General features: G+C 40.3%; 1 pseudogene; it reads right to left on the bottom strand.

Annotated features, from left to right (window-relative positions):
• Positions 1–1,106: 1,106 nt before the first annotated feature.
• Positions 1,107–1,821, bottom strand: LOC123245480 (annotated as a pseudogene).
• Positions 1,822–20,164: the final 18,343 nt, after the last annotated feature.

The following is a 20,164-nucleotide window of genomic DNA, read 5'->3' as shown; positions in this document are numbered from 1 at the left end:
CTAGTATATTTTTCTAAGGCAAGTAGCTAAAGAAATGTGAACGAATAATGTTCAAAGTATTAAGAATTTCTACTGTTTCCTTTTAGGACTGCACTACAAAATGTTACCTATCAGACATATAATGTCAAGTAAAACACTACATATTATCAAAAAGTTATGAATAGCATGAAGAGACACCACAAAGTTAACATACAAAACCTAATTTTATTTATTTAGCTGTAACAAAGACAAAAGAATTCTCATCTGCAGTATTTTAAGGATCTCATCCCAGCCTCTTTAAATTTTCAGAGGAACCTAAAGAGAAGATAGCTTTTGAGGCCAGTTTGTCACAACAGACTGGAATTATAAAATTCATCTTTCAGACTAAAGAGAACTATGAAAATAGCAAAAGCTTGTCAGAAGCTCCCAGCTTATGTTAATGGAGGTTGGTGGGACATGGTAGAAGAGTTAATTAGGCTACTCATAGAAGCAGGAATAAGCTAATCAGGCTTTGATATTCCCTATGGGTAGTTACCTGATTGATCCAGAGTACAAAAGAGCAGAGGCAAGCCTCTGAGAACTCTTAATCTCTTTTCAAAGAGCAATTACTGCTATACACACACATATATGCATGTACACATGTGTGTATGTGTGTAATGTATTTGTGTGTGAATATACATACATATGTACGTGTGTGTGCCTCTGTGTGTGTATATGTGTGTGTGTGTGTGTGTGTGTATGTATGGCATATGGCATATTCTGGTTACACCTCCTACCCCCCCACTTCTTTTCCATACCCCTGCACCATGTGGGCCTGCTGCCTTACAGATGAGTACTGTGAGGGAAGGATTTATAGGCCTAGATGACCACAACTGGGCACAGGATTCGTGAGTCAATGATAAACTATAAATACCCTCTTGGGTGAATTCAGCCACTTCTGTTAATAAAGACTGCAAGCTTCTGCTGGTGGTGATTCATATGGCCTCAGCATAAGTCTGAAGAACTGGTTTAGGTCATATCTGTAGAGGGAAAAAGGTGTTTCTTCTCTTGCCTCTCCACTATGGAAAGACCAGAAAGTTTCCTCCTTCAGTTAACATGTGGAATCTAACACTCAGTCTTACTGATCTTCAGTGATCAACATCTGCATCCTCAAACTGTCCGGCAACAGTCGGTCGGCATCTATCTCCATCCCATCTTCATAATCCCTAATTGAGTCTTCTGTCCTTACTCCAGCCATGTTATATTAGCTGCTCACAGACTGAGCAAGCATTCCTTCCAATCGCTCCAGAGTGGCTTGTCCTTCTGCAGTTAAATGAGACAATCCTTCTTCATAGGTGTAAAATGTCCTTGTTCATGTGCTTCCACATCATATTCTTCTCCATCATAATCATCTGAATCTTCATCCTCAGGATCTGGATGTAAAGCTTGACACTCACACATTGCAGCAAACAATGCTTCCATTGCTGACTTATCACTTGGAACAAATCTGAACTCAGCAATTGGTTCAATATCTTCATCACTGTCCTCATCTTCTTCCCCTTCAGCCATTGGAGTTTCTTTTACTTCTTTGGGTTCTTCCTCTCCAAATCGAGCATTCACCATAACATACAAGTGCTCTTGTGGATAGGCATTTAGGTCCCTGGAGACAGCATGTAAACTAATGGTGGGATAGTCCAGCGAAAATCCCAATCCAGATCCATCTAACCAGGATAGGCGGCTCTCGGCGATGTAGAGGGTACCGGTGCCCAGGCCCTTGCTGTCCAGCACCGCTTCGGTGTCCGGCTGCTGCTGCCGCAGCCCATCTTCGGAGCTCGGCGGAGGGAAGCTCTTCAAGAAACTCATCCTGTCGGCGCTGGCGGGGGCAGTGGCCGCCCGGCAGACAGGGGAGGGGGCTGGACGGGAGGCGAAGGCAGCACGCTTGCCCCAAACCCGGAAGGAAAGGGCCCTTGGTTTGTCTTTTGAGAGAATTTAGGAGTTACCTCTACTTCTTCCCCCGTCTTCCAGCTCTCAAGAATGGAATTGTGCATTTACTGGTCAGCAGAAATCAGTGGTAGAATATAAACTATAAAGGAAATTTGAGACATGTCCTATGAGGGATGGAGAGGGAGAGACCAGATTAATCAATGAGTACATTCTAGGGCAGAAACAGTTTGTCTGATCTCTGAGGTCATAAACACACCCCTGGGAAGGCTTAGCCAACAGAATTAGACTTTTTCCTTTAATCAGCCAAGTTTGGTGTTGGATAGCATCCTCTTTTCCTGAATATCATTCTTCAAGAAGCCGACTCTACAAAACCTCATAATATATCACTATTGCATCTGATACTGTATAGAATAGTCTCTCCTAGTAGTCTCCCCACTTTCCACTATAAGGAAGGAGGCATAGTTCAATCTCTCTTCTCTAGGACATTCATTAGTTTTTCCATTTCTCAGGTTCAACTTAGCCTCTGTTTCTATCAGCAGATGCCTAACTTTTAAGAAACAGCTGACTTAAAAGTCACTCATTCTATTTGCATCTCCAATGCAATTGGGAGGGGGGGTAAGAAACAGAAAGACGGAGAGACGGGGAAAAGGAGGAGGGAGGGAGACAGAGAGGGAAATGGGGGGAAAGGGAAATGAGGGAAGAAGAGACAGAGACGGAGAGACAAAGAAAGGAGTGGGGGAAGAGGAGGGAGGGAGAGACCGAGAGGCAGGGAAAGAGGAGGAGGAGAGAGACAGACAGATAGACAGCCTGGGGGGGAGAGGGGGAAAGAATGCCTACTTCTTCCCCTATAGGCGGGGCTCTATCCACACCTAAATGAAGGGGAATACAACCCGTTCCCACCCCGTGGAGCTAGATGGCGCACTGGGCTAGGAGTAAAGAAGGCTCATCTTTCCCAGTACAAATCCGGCTTCAGACTAGCTGTGTGACCCTGGACAAGTCACTTCACCCTGTGGCCTCAGTTTCCTCATCTGTAAAATGAGCTGGAGAAAGAAATCGCAAACCACGCCAGCATCTTTGTCAGGAAAACCTCAAATGAGGTCACTTAATGCCCGCCCCGGAAAAGGCCCCGATGCGGCTTCAGCCTTGGGGGCACAAGTGACATTTCTGCCTCAGCGCGGATCCGGGTTTCCACCAGATCTTCCCCATCCCCTGGAGAAAACGTGGGAGCGATTTCTTCCCCAGGTCCCACAACAGACCCTCAGATCAAGAAGATCAAAGTCTAAAAGCTCTGCCCGATTTTTACCTCAACCCCAATCCCAGGAGCCGGGCAGCCCAGAAGACACCTACTATTTACAGCTCTAACCGCACCCCCCTCCTTAGGTGGGATTGGCCAATCCTTAGATCGCTCCGGGTCACGTGACACTTCCGTCTGGGGCGCCCCCCCCCCCAAGCCACACCTCTCCTCCCATCAGAGATATTGCACGCATCTAAGAGGCTGAGGAGTGGGATGTGAGAGAGATTCTAGTTCCTCTCTCGCCCTCTACTGCGCAGTTTGGTTGAGTTGTTCCACCTGTAATTTGTGGAAGTCACAGGCTGGAGAGAGGTCTGGTAGAAGTGCTCCTTTTAAAGTCTAAGGTCCTGAATTTGAATTCTTGGTTCGGCTACTTCCCATCTACCTGATTTGGGGGAACGTCCTCGTTGGACCAGTTTCCTCATTTGTAAAAGAGGAAGATTGGATTAGATTACCTCAGAATTCCTCTCAGCGCTAAACATAAAACTTTGTGACTCAGAACAAGTCATTTAACTTCTCAGTGGATTACTTTTCCTCGTTTATAAAATGAAAGTAATGGACCCTAAGGAACCTGGGACAGTGTATTGTAAGTTGGGAAAGAAGTGTAATGTGGTATTGTTGCATGAGGGGTCAGGTCCGGGAGAATAAGTAAATTCTCTGCTACTTCCTGATTGGCTTTTAAGTTTCTTGATTCCTAAAAGTTAGCCCTCTGAGGTTAGTTCTCTGAGAGGCACTATATTTAAATTCTCCTTTCACTGAGGCACCCACTAGCCCCCTGGGATAGATAATTCTTATAGGTTCTTATACCAAACAAGGTGGCCTCTTGTATTTCCGTTCCTCCCCAAGTACATGTGGGACAGATAGAGTAATTGACTTGCCTAAATGCCACATCTCAGGGAATTACAAAAATGCAGACTGAGTGACACCTCCCCATAACATTGATTGACTAGCAGTCACTGAGTCAATATATCTTTTAATAGTAGCATGTGCCAGATAGGTCGGATTGCTCTACCATACTGATCACCACTTCACCTGAATGAAATCTTCCCTGGAGATAGCTGTAAGAATTAAGGAGCCAGTAAATGAATGTTTGATAGAAGGGAAACAGAGAAAATCTATGTGGTGAGTCTCTCTTCCATCTCTCCCCTGGGGCCGAATATATGCTAGGAGACTTTAAGGGGGTGTCACCCTGAAACTGGGTGACCTGGATGGTTGTGCCACCCCACAGGAGTTGGGGGTACGGCTTCCCTATAAGATGAGGTATATGGTACCCCAGTCTGATTCTGAATAAGGATGTGGTACACACAAACCTTCCCACATCAGTTAATTTCACAGCTGGTGGTCTGGTTTCAAGATGGAAACAGCCAGACCAAGCTGTGGTTCCCCACTCCCTTGTTGTCTCTCAGGCACTCTGGAACACTATCTGACTGTTGAATGGCTTTTATTATTTGTAATTCAGGGATTGGGGAAAGGGGTAAAGGGCAGAGGGATTTTGGGGTGCCCTCTTCTCTATTTCTATGGGGTCTGTCACTTAGGAGGGAACCTTTGGGGTTCCCTCTCCTAAGCTTTTCCCCTCTCTCCTTCTCTTTCTGTTTCTATCCTTTTCTATAATTGTAAGTTTTGACTAGAAGGGGGGGGAGTCTCTCAACAAGGTTGGGAAATGGGAGAAGAAGACTAAAAGATGCTTCCAAAATGGAGTCCAAACTTAGCTGACTTGATGGCTGAAGTCTTGATGGGTGAGTTGTGATGGAATAGCTTTGATCGGGGAATCAGGGTTTCAATTTCCACAAGAAAGATCCTCAGGAAGCCCTCAGGACTGGATCTGAGGTGGGATATCCACCTCCTCCTTCTCTCAGTTCTCTACCCAAAGACCTCTCATCTCTTTCCTTCTCCCTGGAGAAATTCCCAGAATCCTCTCTGGTCACAACTGTCAGCAACTGCCTTCTCTGGCTCCTTTGGTCCCTTCCCCCTTGCATAAATCCCATCCTTACAGTATCCTGGTCCCATTTAATTCATGCATCACTATTTCCTATTCCTATCTTATGTTCTCCCTCCCTCCAAAACAATACATCCTTATCTTGTCTTATCACTATACTAATTATCTATTCCTATTCTAAAACGGGTTTTGGAGAGGTTGGTAGGGGGATGAGGGTTGAAATTTATATAACAATATTTATAGGGTGTAAAACAATTTTGTGACAAGAAAAGTTTTCCATTGAACACGATGTCTAAGTTTACAGTGTAACAATTTTCTTATCTTTAAACTCTTCTAAGTTATTATTTAACCCATCTATGATTTTAACAGAATTTTAACTTGTTTCTACTTTTAATGTATAAGTCTATCAAATAATGCAATACTAATTATTCCTAGCTATTATCAAATTATGTTTAAACTACCCATATTTTAAATGCAATGTTAATTTTTATATTGAGAATCTGTTTTAGTATGTTAGTATTCTTAGTTATCTATTCAACAACACTTATATATTTTATTCTTATGCTTTCCCTGCATTAGCTCACTAAAATTTTTTTGAACTTCCCTAGCCCTTTCTGCACTTTCCCTATGCCTGTTGTCCAAATTATCTGCTAAATTGTTAGTATGCTACAATATCTACATGGTTAGGGACTTTTATTTACAATTCTACTCTACTTTTCTAACCTATGTTACAGGTATGTCTAAAATTTACATTATTTATGCTATTATACATTTGTACAAGCATTAGTTCTACATATCAATGTTAACCAGACAAGAAAATTGCTTGATCTTCTTATGTGGTTAAAATATTATGGAACTGGGGGGCAGCTGGGTAGCTCAGTGGATTGAGAGCCAGGCCTAGAGACAGGAGATCCTAGGTTCAAATCCGGCCTCAGACACTTCCCAGCTGTGTGACCCTGGGCAAGTCACTTGACCCCCATTGCCTACCCTTACCAATCTTCCACATATAAGTCAATACACAGAAGTTAAGGGTTTAAAAAAAAAATTAAAAAAAAATCTTATGGAACTGGGGGCAGCTGGGTAGCTTAGTGGATTGAGAATCAACCCTAGAGATGGGAGGTCCTAGGTTCAAATCTAGCTTCAGACACTTCCCAGCTGTGTGACCCTGGGCAAGTCACTTGACCCCCATTGCCTACTCTTACCACTCTTCTGCCTTGGAGTGACTCCAAGATGGAAGGTAAGGGTTTAAAAAAAATTTTTTTTAAATCTTATGGAACTTGCAAGTATTTACATTATAGACATACATTTTGTGTTTTCACAATCTTCAGACACTCGCTTATTTACATGAGTTCTTGACTAGATATCAGCTTTGTGTTGTGTTTTGTACTCTCTATGTTCTCTGTATACTGTGCATGCAAAATACTCAGCCTTGTTTTCAAAGTTGTCAGTTTTCTTCAGGTTGTCAGTAGATTTCTCTTGTATCTTGATGCTATGTACTATGGTTGCATTTTCCCTAAAGTGTGAGGTTAATTTGTGTTTTTGTGCTATTGCCACACCATAGTCTTACATAAAACGTTTGTTTCCTTCTGTCCTCTTCTTTGTGCAATTGTCCATTTTTTGCAAAGTTCAAAGTTCAAAAGTTTTTCACAATGTCTTATCAAGTACTCTTTCCTTGCATCTTTCCTCTTGGTGATTTTCCCAATTTCCTTTTCTTCTCTTGATTCTTTTCCCCTTCTCTGTTTCTCTGTCACATGTTGTCTGTTGTTGTACATGTTGTTGGACGGGTTCTCTGGTCCAGATGCAGGAACAGTGTGGATTGTGATTCTTTTTCAGTGATGTCAATCAATTGTTTGTGTGTGTATGTTATATTCACTTTCAGATGTTTTGTAATGATTTTGTATTTTGCAATGATTTTGAATTTCAATTCTTAGTCCTCAGCACTTTCTGTAATTTGTCTATCTTGAACTGTTTCTGGGTGTTCTGCATTTGTATGTTTCTTTTCAGGTTTCACATGGGTCACATGGAACCACGAATCTTTTCCTTCTACTTTTATACTTGTAGGGATAGTGAGCAAAATTTGATAGGGTCCTAACCATTTGGGGGTCTGTTACTGATTTTCTTGTGAAGTTTCTTATGTACACTATGTTTCCTGGTTTTAAATTATGCAAGTCATAATCAAGGGGAACTCTCTGTTGAATCGAACCAAGTTCATGGAGTTCTGTGAGTCTTTGTTGCAGGGCCTGGATATATTTATGCAATTCACAATCTGCACCCAGCACTGAGACATATGGGGTTTTGTGAGCTCTCCCTTACCAAACAGGTTGGCCATATAGCATTTCAAATGGGGAAAGATGTAAGTTCTCACTAGCTTTACTTCTCAGATACCATAACACTATTGGTTGTGTAAGAGGGGAAATCTAGATATTTAAGGTACGGTCATCAGAAATCAATTAACTCGATTTCAAAATAAAATAGACCCAAGTCAGGATGACTTTTGTGGTGGTTTATTTACAATTAGGAAGGTTGAAGGTAGAGAAATTGAGAGTGAGAGAAAAACTCTGGCCTGGACCAGAGTTTTGGACCAGGCAGGAATTTAGAGGTCCCAGCAGAGGGGCACAGAGGTTAATTAAACTAGATTTCTAGTCATAAGGCCTCCTCCAAGAAGAGAGGCCTCCCTAAAGCTGGAGCCTCCAGAAACACCAAGGGAAGAGAAATAGAGTCAGCCTAACTTACCCACATGACAATTCAAAGGGAAGCAGTCTGAGGTTTCACCAGAGATCCTTCTAACCCAAGTTCATAATGCCAACTGCCTCCACAGGAAATTACCATCATATTTAAAAGATAGCATCTTTCGTCACTTCCTGCATCCACCTCCAATTGCAAATGGACAAATGGCAGCCTCGACACTGTTTTGGACTGCCCAAAGGGCAGTCCCTTGTTTTTGATTTGCTTCTTACTATCATGTGTGGGTAACAGACCTTCCCCTCCCAACTTAATTCTAAATTGGGTGGGGTGACATTATTCTTGGTGGCTAGAGTCTGAACAAATGAATGAGAGTGAGCTAATTCCATTCACACAGTTGAACTAGCAATCCAATATTGCTTTGATTCCATTTATATATACTGTTTTCATTGCTACAGTCTTCTCCACATTATGTTTGTAATCCTTCTGTATTTAGGCTTTTCTTTAGGTATTCTGTACTTTTGATGGATTAGTCATCCAGTACATGTATGAAACATAGCCACACGTCTTTCTTCAATACCTATGTTTGGTACCATTATCACTGGTACATTTGCTTCTTGATATATTCTTTCATTTCCTCTTCATCATCAGAACTCATGTCATCAGAGTCTGTGTAAACAGGGTATGGTTGTGATAGCTTGGTATTAATTACATCTAATGCTAAAATTGCTTCCATGTTCATATCTGCTTAGTCATTTTCTGGTAGCATGCTAGTCATGTGTGGTTCATTGCTTTCTGTTTCTCAGTTGACTTGACTCATGGGTTCAGCTATTTCTGTTTTTTGATTCACTTGAATCATTGGAGTCTCTATCTCTGAATATCCCATGTCCCCTTCCTGTTGTAAAGTGACTACTGTTTGCTCTGGCTTTGGACCCTCAGATTGCAATGCATTTTGATCTTGTACATTATTGTTCCTGTATGGCATTAGCATGTTGTTATCTTGATTGTTACCCTGGCTTGGCTATATTATTTTATGGATTGATTCATTGTTCTGTGTGAGTGATTCCTCTATTTGGTTATCTTTTAAGCCGCACAAGTCCCATCCTTACATAGCCCAGGACACTGATCCCAAGAGTCCCAAGGTGTAAGGGTTAAATTTAATGGTTGGATAATAATGTTATGAAATTATGTGGTTACCAATATTTATTATATCTCTGGTCAGAAATCTATTTACAAATATTTACAAAAGGGAGAGGAAACAAAAAAGTAGAGAAATATGAAGAGGTAAGAGAGGTTATCCTATCAACTTAAATGTTTACTCCAGGTTTGCTTAATCCAAGCAGAGATTAATTAGCTCTCAACGAGGAAGGCTAGTAGTGAGTAACCACTTGGCCTCCTCCAAGATGGAAGCTAGTCTCTTAGGAAACTAGGAAAGGAGTCAGCCTTTCACTCACTCAACAAAGTAGTCCAGGAGTCAGAGTTTAAGTTGAAGCTGAGCTCCAAGCCTATGATCCAAGCTGAAGTCTCCAGCTAAGCTCTCTCAAGACTCTTCCTAGTCAAAAGACTATCTCCAAAAGACAATCTCTTTGGACTATCTTCTCAAAGACAAGGGAGTTCAGGGCTTGCTTTTATGGTGACTTCTTGTCCCTGCCCCTCTTCACAGGGGCCAATCATAGTTTCCAAATTGTCTAGCACTATTAAGATTAAAAATGATAAAGGCTGGTATAAATATATAAATTAGTAATTTAATTAAAGCCATGCTGATAGATAAAATCATTAGACCACGCGCTTGTAAACATTCAAAACTGCCGCCTCCATTACTGTCTCCTGTCTGCTGGCCAAGAGAGCCTACTGGCAAAGAGCCCACTCCTTCCTAACCCAGGAGATTTAAGCTCTTCCCTGGGTCAAGAGGTAGGCCTTCCCAAGCCCAAAAACCCAGAAACGGAAACCAGTTGGACCATGTTGGATCACGGGAAATGTAGTTTTGATACATTTCCCCTGCCCATAGAAATATATACACTTTTAGATGGCATTCCCAAATTTCACTTTTATAATTCCCTGTGAGGTCCGGCAAAAAAAAAGGTTAGTCCTTTTTTCTTCGCTGGACCTGTAAAAATAAACAACTTCTAAATTTTTCAGGAGTTTGGGGATAAAAGAAATAGATGAACAAGTGGTTAAAATTAGATGCATTGACAAAAAACCAATTTGGGGCTGTCCCCCACTGGCATAACAGTGTACAATTAAAACAATACATACAACTCAATTTCAACTCCCCATAGTTCAATCAACTGCATCCCAAAGTTCAAAGTTTTGTCTTCATGGTACAGTGAAGGCTTTTCAGACATCTTCATGTTGTCTTCACCAAAACAAGTTCGTTGTCTGGATTTTGGGGAGATGGCAAGATCCTTATTCTGAAATTATTCTCAAAAGAATTTAAACTTTACAGATTACAAAACATACATTTTCTTCTAAGATTTATACAATTTAATTCCCCGTGAAATTACTCCTAAAAGAGTTAAACATACATATATTTTTACATTATCGAATTTTAAAAAACTTAACAGATATCCCCGTGAGGTAAATCTTAAACACACCTTTTTTCTAAAAAAAAAGGTACCTCAGGTCAGCTAAGGATGGCAAAATACAAAGAATAAAATTCAAGAAAAAAGAAGAAAAAATTAACTTTTGAATGAAATGTAAAATGTGCAAAAAATCTAGGGAAAATAAACTTAGACCTTTGAATGAAGGCCTAATTAAAGTGAATTCAGCAGTGTGCAATTACCCATCCAGGGCCAGGACTTAAGGAAAATGTCTCTCTCTGATCTGACTTATCATCAACTTTTTAGGGAAGTGAGCCAAATAAATAACCAATCTTAGGTGCTTTCTAGGAATCTAAGTCGAGGGGACCCACGTCCTCTAAAGTTTTAGAAAAGACTGGGACTCCAGGACTCAAACCCCAATTTCCAAGCCCTAAAGTATTGGCATAGTACTGCAGCAATTATGCAGATCTTAGTCAGTCAAGTCTCTGACCATGTGCTTTCTTTAGCACTATTAACAGCTTTCATATTCCCTTCTGGAATCAGAGAGGCATTTAAATCACAGTCCTATAGGCTCAGGTATTTGCTGTAGAATCAGAAAAAGGATAAATAATGATTATATATGTACTTCCAATACAAGATGAGAAAAAAAAGGGGAAAATCAATTTCTCTCATTAAAAAATGTTTTAAAAATCAAATATATATATATATATATATATAGCTTAGAATTAGAAGGGTTATGTTACCCAAAAATGAGACTTTCTGTGAGAGAAAGTGGGTTTTACAAAATAGCAGATTCACAATGCACATTCAAATAGAGTACCATTATTTCCAATAGCACATTTTAAAACAATGATGTTCAAAATCATATACTTGTTACAACCTGTAACCCTTGGCAAATGCTGTTATTGCTTCCATAGCAAAGAATATACTTAAAAAAGAAACCTTCTGGTATAATCATCCTCAGATAAGAATATACAGGAGCTCCTTGGCTTCCTGTTTTAAAAAATCCTGGGTAGGAAATGCTTCTACCCATTCCAGGCAATAATGCCTCTTATAATAAAATATATAAAAGCTTTATCCTTTAAGACAACAATTCTTAAGGATTTAAAGTAAAAGTTAAAAAGATCTCTTGTAAAATTACAAGGTAATATTCAAAGCATGGAAACTTTCAAGGTTCTTTGCAATTACCAAGACAGAATAAATTTTTAAAAGGCATGTGCTCTATAAATCCAGTAGTATCAGATCAACAAGCTGGTCAAAACCTCTTACCAGTTCTCATAGATTTTTCTCATTATTTGAGAGTTACAATAAAATCACAAACAGAATTAATCTAGCAGCCACAAACTACATTAACTTAAAATGATTCAGTGTAACAGGAAAATCAATGAAATAAGCAAGATTAATTTACAAAACTAATTAGCAATATACAGTAAGATACAGTCTTTTTAAAACAGAAATAAAGCTCATTCAGTTCCGAGGTTTTAAAAGTTCACCCCTGGTTTCAATTTAAGGTTCTTTTGATTGAGTTCTGCTGAGTTTAAGGGTTTTTTTTCCCTAAAAGTTCAAAGTTCTTCCCCTGAGTTCAGTTTTTAATCACAAGCAAGTCTGAATAGGCCATTCAGCCAATTAAGGGTAAACGCTAGTCGCTAGGTCCAGATGCTATCGTCCACGTGGGCTTGGGGTTAGTGGAGAAAAGCTCAGGAAAATACCCATGTGTAGAGTCTGTGTGGGTTGGGGTTGCCTAAATTAGGTCTTTAGAGAAACACATGGAAGGCTAGAATGTCTCCTATACGAAAGTAGAGAGAAAGGGGAATATACCCAAATCCTTAGCGGCAGGAACTGAAGCAGTCTCTGGAGGTCAAGATCTCGGCAAGTCAGGACTGGCTTCCTTCCCGGAAATCTCAGGAAAAGCAGCTCGGGGTTCTGGAGTGGAACGATGGCTTGCAGGCTTTCGGCGCGGCAGGAATGGAGATCAAGTCAGGAGTCAGGAGATCAGCAGCGGCAGAGACACACTGGCTGGGCTCCGGCATTTCATCAGTGCCAGCAAGGGCCACCAGGCCCGGGGCATTGAGCAAAATAATTAGCAGCCCAGCGGCAATTAAAACCATTGTCTCTCTTCCCCAGAAAACAGCCTCTAGGCTGGGGAAAATTGGGAGAGGACTGGGCAAGGAAAAAAATCGCTTCTGAGACTCGGGGTCCCAAAGCCGCATGGCTTCTTCTTAGGCTAGCTAGAAAATTGAGAATTTGAATTTCGACCTTCGTGGTTGCCAAATTATTAAGATTAAAAATGATAAAGGCTGGTATAAATATATAAATTAGTAATTTAATTAAAGCCATGCTGATAGATAAAATCATTAGACCACGCGCTTGTAAACATTCAAAACTGCCGCCTCCATTACTGTCTCCTGTCTGCTGGCCAAGAGAGCCTACTGGCAAAGAGCCCACTCCCTCCTAACCCAGGGGATTTAAGCTCTTCCCTGGGTCAAGAGGTAGGCCTTCCCAAGCCCAAAAACCCAGAAACGGAAACCAGTTGGACCATGTTGGATCACGGGAAATGTAGTTTTGATACATTTCCCCTGTCCATAGAAATATATACACTTTTAGATGGCATTCCCAAATTTCACTTTTACAGCACTGCCCAGGAGGCAGTGTCTGTGGGATCAACTTCTCATCTTCAAAAGGTTAAGTTCTCATCTAAGAGTGTGAATTTTCTAAATCTCACCTTCTGGAGAAGTGAATACTCATCAAAAAAGTTCACAATTGATCCAACCATTCTGGATGGCTATTTGGAACCATGCCCAAAGGGCTTTAAAAGACTGTCTGTCCTTTGACCTAGCCATATCACTGCTGGGTTTATACCCCAAAGAGATAATAGGGAAAAAGACTTGTACAAAAATATTTATAGCTGTGCTCTTTGTGGTGGCAAAAAAAAATTAGAAAATGAGGGGATGTCCTTCACTTGGGGAATAGCTGAACAAATTGTGGTATATGCTGGTGATGGAATACTGATGCGCTCAAAGGAATAATAAACTGGAGGAATTCCATGTGAACTGGAATGACATCCAGGAATTGATGCAGAGTGAAAGGAGCAGAGCCAGAAGAATATTGTACACAGAGACTGATACACTGTGATAAAATTGAAAGTAATGGACTTTTGTACTAGCAGCAATGCAATGATCCAGGACAATTCTGAAGGACTTATGGAAAAGAACACTATCCACAATCTCAATTGAGCTTTGTATTTGGATGAGGGAGTTTGGGATGACAATATGGAGGCCTTTTGGATATAGGAAGGGGAAAAGAAATGAAAGTTTGAAGATTTCTAAGAACTCTTTCACTTTTTATGCTGAGCATAACTGCAAGTGGGGGCTGGGACAAAGACCCAAAGGCTCCTGAGGAGAAGGACAGTATATGGTACATAGGGAGTGTGCAGACATGTGGTCTTGATTATACTTCTTAGATGCACTCATTGCCATCATATATTCTGACTTGTTTCAGGGATTCAGACAGAACACAGGCTATGTACTCCTCCTGTAACTTGAACTGTACACTAACAATAACTAAAGTATACATTAACAAGCTGTTAGCCTGGAGGCCTGCCCTCAGCACTGACTTTCCAAAGAGTTTGGACTTGTAAAAGGGGAAAACTAGATATTTAAGGTATGGTCAACGGAAATCAATTAACTCAATTTCAAAATAAAATAGACCCAATTCAGTATGACTTTATGGTGGTTTTATTACAATTAGGAAGGTTGAAGGTAGGGAAATTGAGAGAGAGAAACTCTGGCCCGGACCAGAGGCCTGGACCAGGTAAGAATTTAGAGGCCCCAGCAGAGGGGCACAGAGGTTAATTAAACAAGGCTTCTAGCCACAAGGCCTTTTACAATTAGAAAGGCAAGAGAGGCCTCCCTGAGGGTAAAACCTCCAGAAACACCAAGAGAAGAGAGAGAGAGAGAGTCAGCCTAACTTACCCATGTGACAGTTCAAAGGGAAGCAGACTGAGGTCTCACCAGAGATCCTTCAACACCAAGTTCAAAGTTCCAACTCCCTCCATAGGAAGTTACCATTATATTTAAAAGATAGCATCTTTCATCACTTCCTGCATCCACCTCCAATTTGCATGTCTAATCACAATAGACGATTCTCATAGTACTGCCTTGGGGGCAATCAGTTGATTCTGATTCGTCACCTACTATGGACCTCCCAGAATTAGAGGTGTCCTCACCTTTGGTGATTAAATCTAAAGATGGGTAATGTAGACTTAATCTAATTATCACAGACTTCCGGGCTAAGATGGCCACAGAGTAGAAACAAGGGTCTTCTCCTCACCATTGACCTATATAAAGAGCCTCAAAAGAACAAACATCAAAATTAGATGAGCGAAGGAACTCTACTGTATGGCACAGTCTTGAAGGTAGGCAAAGTTTGGGTATTTCTACACTATAAGCGGGTAAATTTACTCCTACCAAAGCATGAGCTGATCACTCCTCCCCTACTCCACCTACAGTGCCAGAGTCAGAGTGAGTAAGGGGCATTCTCTAGGATTTTGGGGGTCTGGCTGAAGACCACACAGATTTACCCCTCAGAGCAGTGAGACCTGGGACCCCAAGAGGCTGAGGAACATGGAACTTGGGTGCAGAGATAGGGCAGAGAGGTGTTGCCCACAGCAGATGCTGCAGAGACTGAAAAATAGCCTCAGGGCAAAAAACATTCTGTAGCTTGATATACAGAGACCTGCCTCCCCTCCTCACTCAGACTTCTGGGAGGGAAGGGAGGAAAAAACTAACACAGCAATGACCACCAACACCCAAGAACTACAATCTACAACTACCAAGAAAAGGAAGAAAAAGCCTCTGAACCTGGATAACTTCTATAGAGAAAAGCAGCAGACTACAGAGGAGACAGCAGAGGGTGACAAACAAGCAAATACATCCAAACTTTCAAAATAAATGGATTGGTTACAAGCTCTCCAGGAAATCAAATTTGAGTTTGAGAACCAAATAAGAAAGATAGGAGAAACATGGCAAGAAAAGTGGGAACTAGTTAAAAAAGAAAATAACAGTTTAAAAGACAGAATCTCCCACTTGGAAAAAAGAAGCCCAGAAATCAAATGAAATGATAAAAAAATTGGAGACCAGAATTGACCTACTGGAAGCCATGAAAAGTAGGATAGATCAAACAGAAAAGGAAAATCAAAGAATAATAGCTGAAAAATCAGTCTTTAAAGACTAGAATTGGGCAAGTAGAAGCTAATGATCTCATAAAATAGCAATTATTAATAAAGCAAAGTCAAAAGAATGACAAAATAGAAGGAAACTTAAAATATCTCATTGAGAAGATGGCTGTCTTGGAAAACAGGTCCAGGAGAGGCAATTTGAGAATCATAGGTCTACCTGAAAACTTAGATATAAACAGAAATCTTGACATTATAGTGCAAGAAATTATCCAAGAAAACTGCCCTGATGTTCTTGGACAACAGGGCAAAGTAGACATTGAAAGAGTCTATAGATCACCCTCTACATTAAATCCTCAAAAGACTTTCCAAAGAGTTTTACTATACACTTTTATGTTGTCATTTTCTTTGACTATTGTGTGGGTGTGCCCTTGTTTTTTCTGGGGTACAGGATCCTCCCTAAGGGCTTCTGTGACCTCTACTCAGGGCTCAGTACAGGGCCCTCAGGTTCCATCTCTGCTGGTGATGACCTGCACTAGGTGACTACCTTCTCTCCTTTTTGACTGTCCCAGAGTTGGGTCTCTTCTTCCCCTCTGAAGAAGGGAAAGGTCTGAGTTTGGAATTAAGGAAGGAGGACATCTGGTTTCTAAATATTAAGAAGCCTCTTCCCTTCCTCTGCCTCATTGAAGTCCCTACCCTATATATGTTAGCATCCCTTTCCACCTATAATTTTCCCCATCCCCAACTGTCTTTTCCCTTTTAGAATGATCCACCCTTCTGGGAAAACCTGGTTTTCCCTTTTTTGTTTAGCCCCAGAATTTCTTTCCAAAGAAATGGAATACATTTAAATTATATTTTTCTCCACATTTTCCCAACAAGGCCAGTCTTGGCACTATCTCAGCATAGCATTGGACAATTGTTCTCCCTCATCAAGGTCACTCAAGAATTATTTATTTGTTCCAAAATCCTTGTGTTGGAGTTTTCCATTACAGTTATTAATTGATCCCAGGAATTGTATAATTTTTCATTCAGGCTCAAAGTAGTTTATATAAGCTAATTCACTAAGAGAAAACATTAACTAAAAATGTATCAGGTCAGATCCTGTGGTCTAGTGGGGACATTTTCGGCTTATACCATACTTTGAGTGCGTAGGACAGAGTTTTTGAAAATATAAGTTGGAGGTTTCTCTCTGAGTCTCTTCATTTTTCAAGCAGGCCAGAAATTTTATGATAGTAAGTGATCATTAGTAGGTGGATGATTTCCCCTGGGGTAGGTCAGACAGATGAATTTGGGACCCTGCAGTTGAAGTGGAGCAAAGAGCTTAGAGGGAGTGGAGTTGTATTCTTCTTTAAGATCAGAAGCTTCCTCTTGCCTTAGCCATCCATTTGTACTTGCCTTCTCTCTCCTCATCTCCCCTGCGGCTTACAAGTGAAGGACAAAAATCTTTTTTTTACATCTCTGATGAACAATTAGTGCACTGAAACATCTGTCTTAGAAATGGAGCAGCTTTTCTGGCTTTAATACTTAAACTCTAGATCACAACTCCAGCAATAACTGTAATGAGGACAACAGATGTCCCTCACAATGATCCAGATGGATGACTCTTAAAGTGGAAAAGAGAAGTGAAAGATCTTGATCCCTCTCTAGCCTGACATTCACTAATGTATAAGTGGAAATTTGTACCTTTGAACTACATTCCCTAAAATTCTCTTAGTATTTCCCAGAATCCCTCTCCTCTCTCCACCACATTGCATGGTCATGTTTGATTATAGTTTGGTAACTCTTCCCTCTCTGCCTCTCCTCTTGCACGACCGGGGATGGATTAGGTAGTTTTTTTACTTTATGCTTTAGTTATTTTTACTTTTTTATATTTCATTATTTTATTTATATTTTACTTTAGTTATTATTAGTTATTATTAATAAAACTTTTAAAATATAAAACTAAGTTATTGTATATTAATTTTAATCTTTACATTTGTTTCCAGGCAATGACAGTGTATAGGAATCAGATGTCTCTCTTACAGTCAAAGGCAAGATTCTATGGGTCCTGGAGCTAAAGATGGGCTGATGTAAAGTGGACAAAGCAAAGAGGATGAGTATGAGAGTGATTAGGGTGAAGATTGGACTAGTAGTGAGGTAGGCTCTTCAGAATGATGAGAAGCTTGACGTGATTTCGAGGATCAACCTTAATCTGTCTTTCTTTTTCAGCTTGAGATAATATCTTTGTATGGACCTGAGAAAAAAACCCAAGGATATTCAGATCTACAATTCTTGTCTTGTTCCTGTTGACCTCTGGCTTCTTACTTTAGCTTTGGATGTAGCCGGTAGGAGTTCTGAGCTACAGGGATGAGGAAGGGGAAATAAAAAATGCTGAGGCATAGAGAAAAAAATGAACTGGAAAAACAATAGCAGTAACCAAAAACAAAACAAAACAAAACAAAACTAGATACAGGAAATTTACTGAAGGAATATATGGGAAAATTTTATTGCTGTTCAGTTATATCTGACTCTTATAACCCCATTTGGGATTTTCTGGGGCAAAGATTCTGGAGTGGTTTGCCATTTTCTTCTCCAGCTCATTTTACAGATAAGGAAACTGAGGCAAACAGGATTAAGTGACTTGCCTAGGGTTGCACAGCTAGTATCTGAGGCCAGAGTCTTCCTGACTCATATGTGTGTGCACACACACATATGCATACACAAATGCACACATACACATATATACAGATACACATGTATATACATATGTACATAACTATTTACCTATATATACATATTCATATGCAATATACATACTATCCATATACACACATATAGGCAACTTTCTATGCCTTTGCATAGACTGGATTTCCTCATGCTTGGAATGTTCTTCCTTTTCACCTGTAGTTCTTAGAATCACTATATTCTTTTAATGCCTATCTCAAATACCACCTCCTACATAAGGCCTTTCCTTGTCCTCTACCAATTAATGCTGCCTTGTCGCCATCCTGAAATGACTTTGTATTTATTTAGTTTTTTGGGTGTATATATGCATGTGTTGCATGAGTATATATTCTACATATATACACACACATATCTAGACATAAGATGGGCATCCTTTCAGTTTCTAACTCATTGCCACTCCAAAAAGAGCTACTAGAAATATTTTTGTACATATGGTTCCTTTTCCTTTGATCTCTTTGGGAATTTACATTGTTATTTAGGAACTAGTAATGGCATTTCTGGGGCAAGGATAAGCATAGTTCCAAATTGTTCTCCAGATTGGTCAGTCCAGTTCCTATAGCTATAAACAGTGCCTCTTTCCCTACATTCCCACCAGTATTTGTCATTTTCATTTTTTGTTATTGTAGCCAATTTAATGAGTGTGAGGTAGTACCTCAAAGTTATTTTAGTGAGCATTTCTCTAATTATTAGTGATTTAGATCATTATTTCACGTGATTATTGGTTTCATCTTCTAAAAACTGCTTCTTCATATCCCTTGGCCATATTTGAGAAATGAGACCTTTGTCAGAAAAATTTGCTGCAATTCCCACCTTCCAGTTTCCCACTTTTCTTCTAATTTTGGCTGCATTGATTTTGTTTCTGTACAAACCATTCAATTTTTTTAAAAAAATATTTATTTTTTAGAAAAGTTAACATGGTTACATAATTCATGCTCTTACTTTCCCCTTCACCCCCCAACCTCCCTCCCACCCCCCATAGCCACTGCGCATTTCCACTGGTTTTAACATGCGTCATTGATCAAGACCCATTTCCAAATAGTTGCATTGGTATGGTAGTTTCGAGTCTACATCCCCAATCATGTCCACCTCAACCCATGTGTTCAAGCAGTTGCCCCTCTTCTGTGTTTCCACTCCCGCAGTTCTTCCTCTGAATGTGGGTAGCATTCTTTTCCATAAATCCCTCAGAATTGACCTGGGTCACTGCATTACTGCCAGTACAGAAGTCCACCACATTCTATTTTACCACAGTGTATTGGTCTCTGTGTACAATGTTCTTCTGGCTCTGCTCCTTTCACTCTGCATCAATTTCTGGAGGTCTTTCCAGTTCACATGGAATTCCTCCAGTTTATTATTGCTTTGAGCGCAATAGTATTCCATCACCAGCATATACCACAATTTGTTCAGCCATTCCCCATTTGAAGGGCATACCCTTGCTTTCCAGGTTTTTGCCACCACAAAAAGCACGGCTATAAATATTTTTGTACAAGTTTGTTTATCTATGATCTCTTTGGGGTACAAACCCAACAATGGTATGGCTGGATCAAAGGGCAGGCATTCTTTTATAGCCCTTTGAGCATAGTTCCAAATTGCCTTCCAGAATGGTTGGATCAGTTCACAGCTCCACCAGCAATGCGTTAATGTCCCAATTTTGCCACATCCCCTCCAACATTCATTACTCTCCCCTTCTATCATTTTAGCCAATCTGCTAGGTGTGAGATGGTACCTCAGAGTTGTTTTGACTTGCATTTTTCTAATTATTAGAGATTTAGAACACTTTCTCATGTGCTTATTGATACTTTTGATTTCTTTACCTGAAAATCGCCTATTCATGTCTCTTGCCCATTTATCAATTGGAGAATGGCTTGATTTTTTATACAATTGATTTAACTCCTTGTATATTTGAATAATTAGACCCC

Source organism: Gracilinanus agilis, chromosome 4 (genome assembly GCF_016433145.1).
Source record: "Gracilinanus agilis isolate LMUSP501 chromosome 4, AgileGrace, whole genome shotgun sequence".
Lineage (NCBI taxonomy): Eukaryota > Metazoa > Chordata > Mammalia > Didelphimorphia > Didelphidae > Gracilinanus > Gracilinanus agilis.
This window is presented reverse-complemented; position numbering and strand designations above follow the sequence as displayed.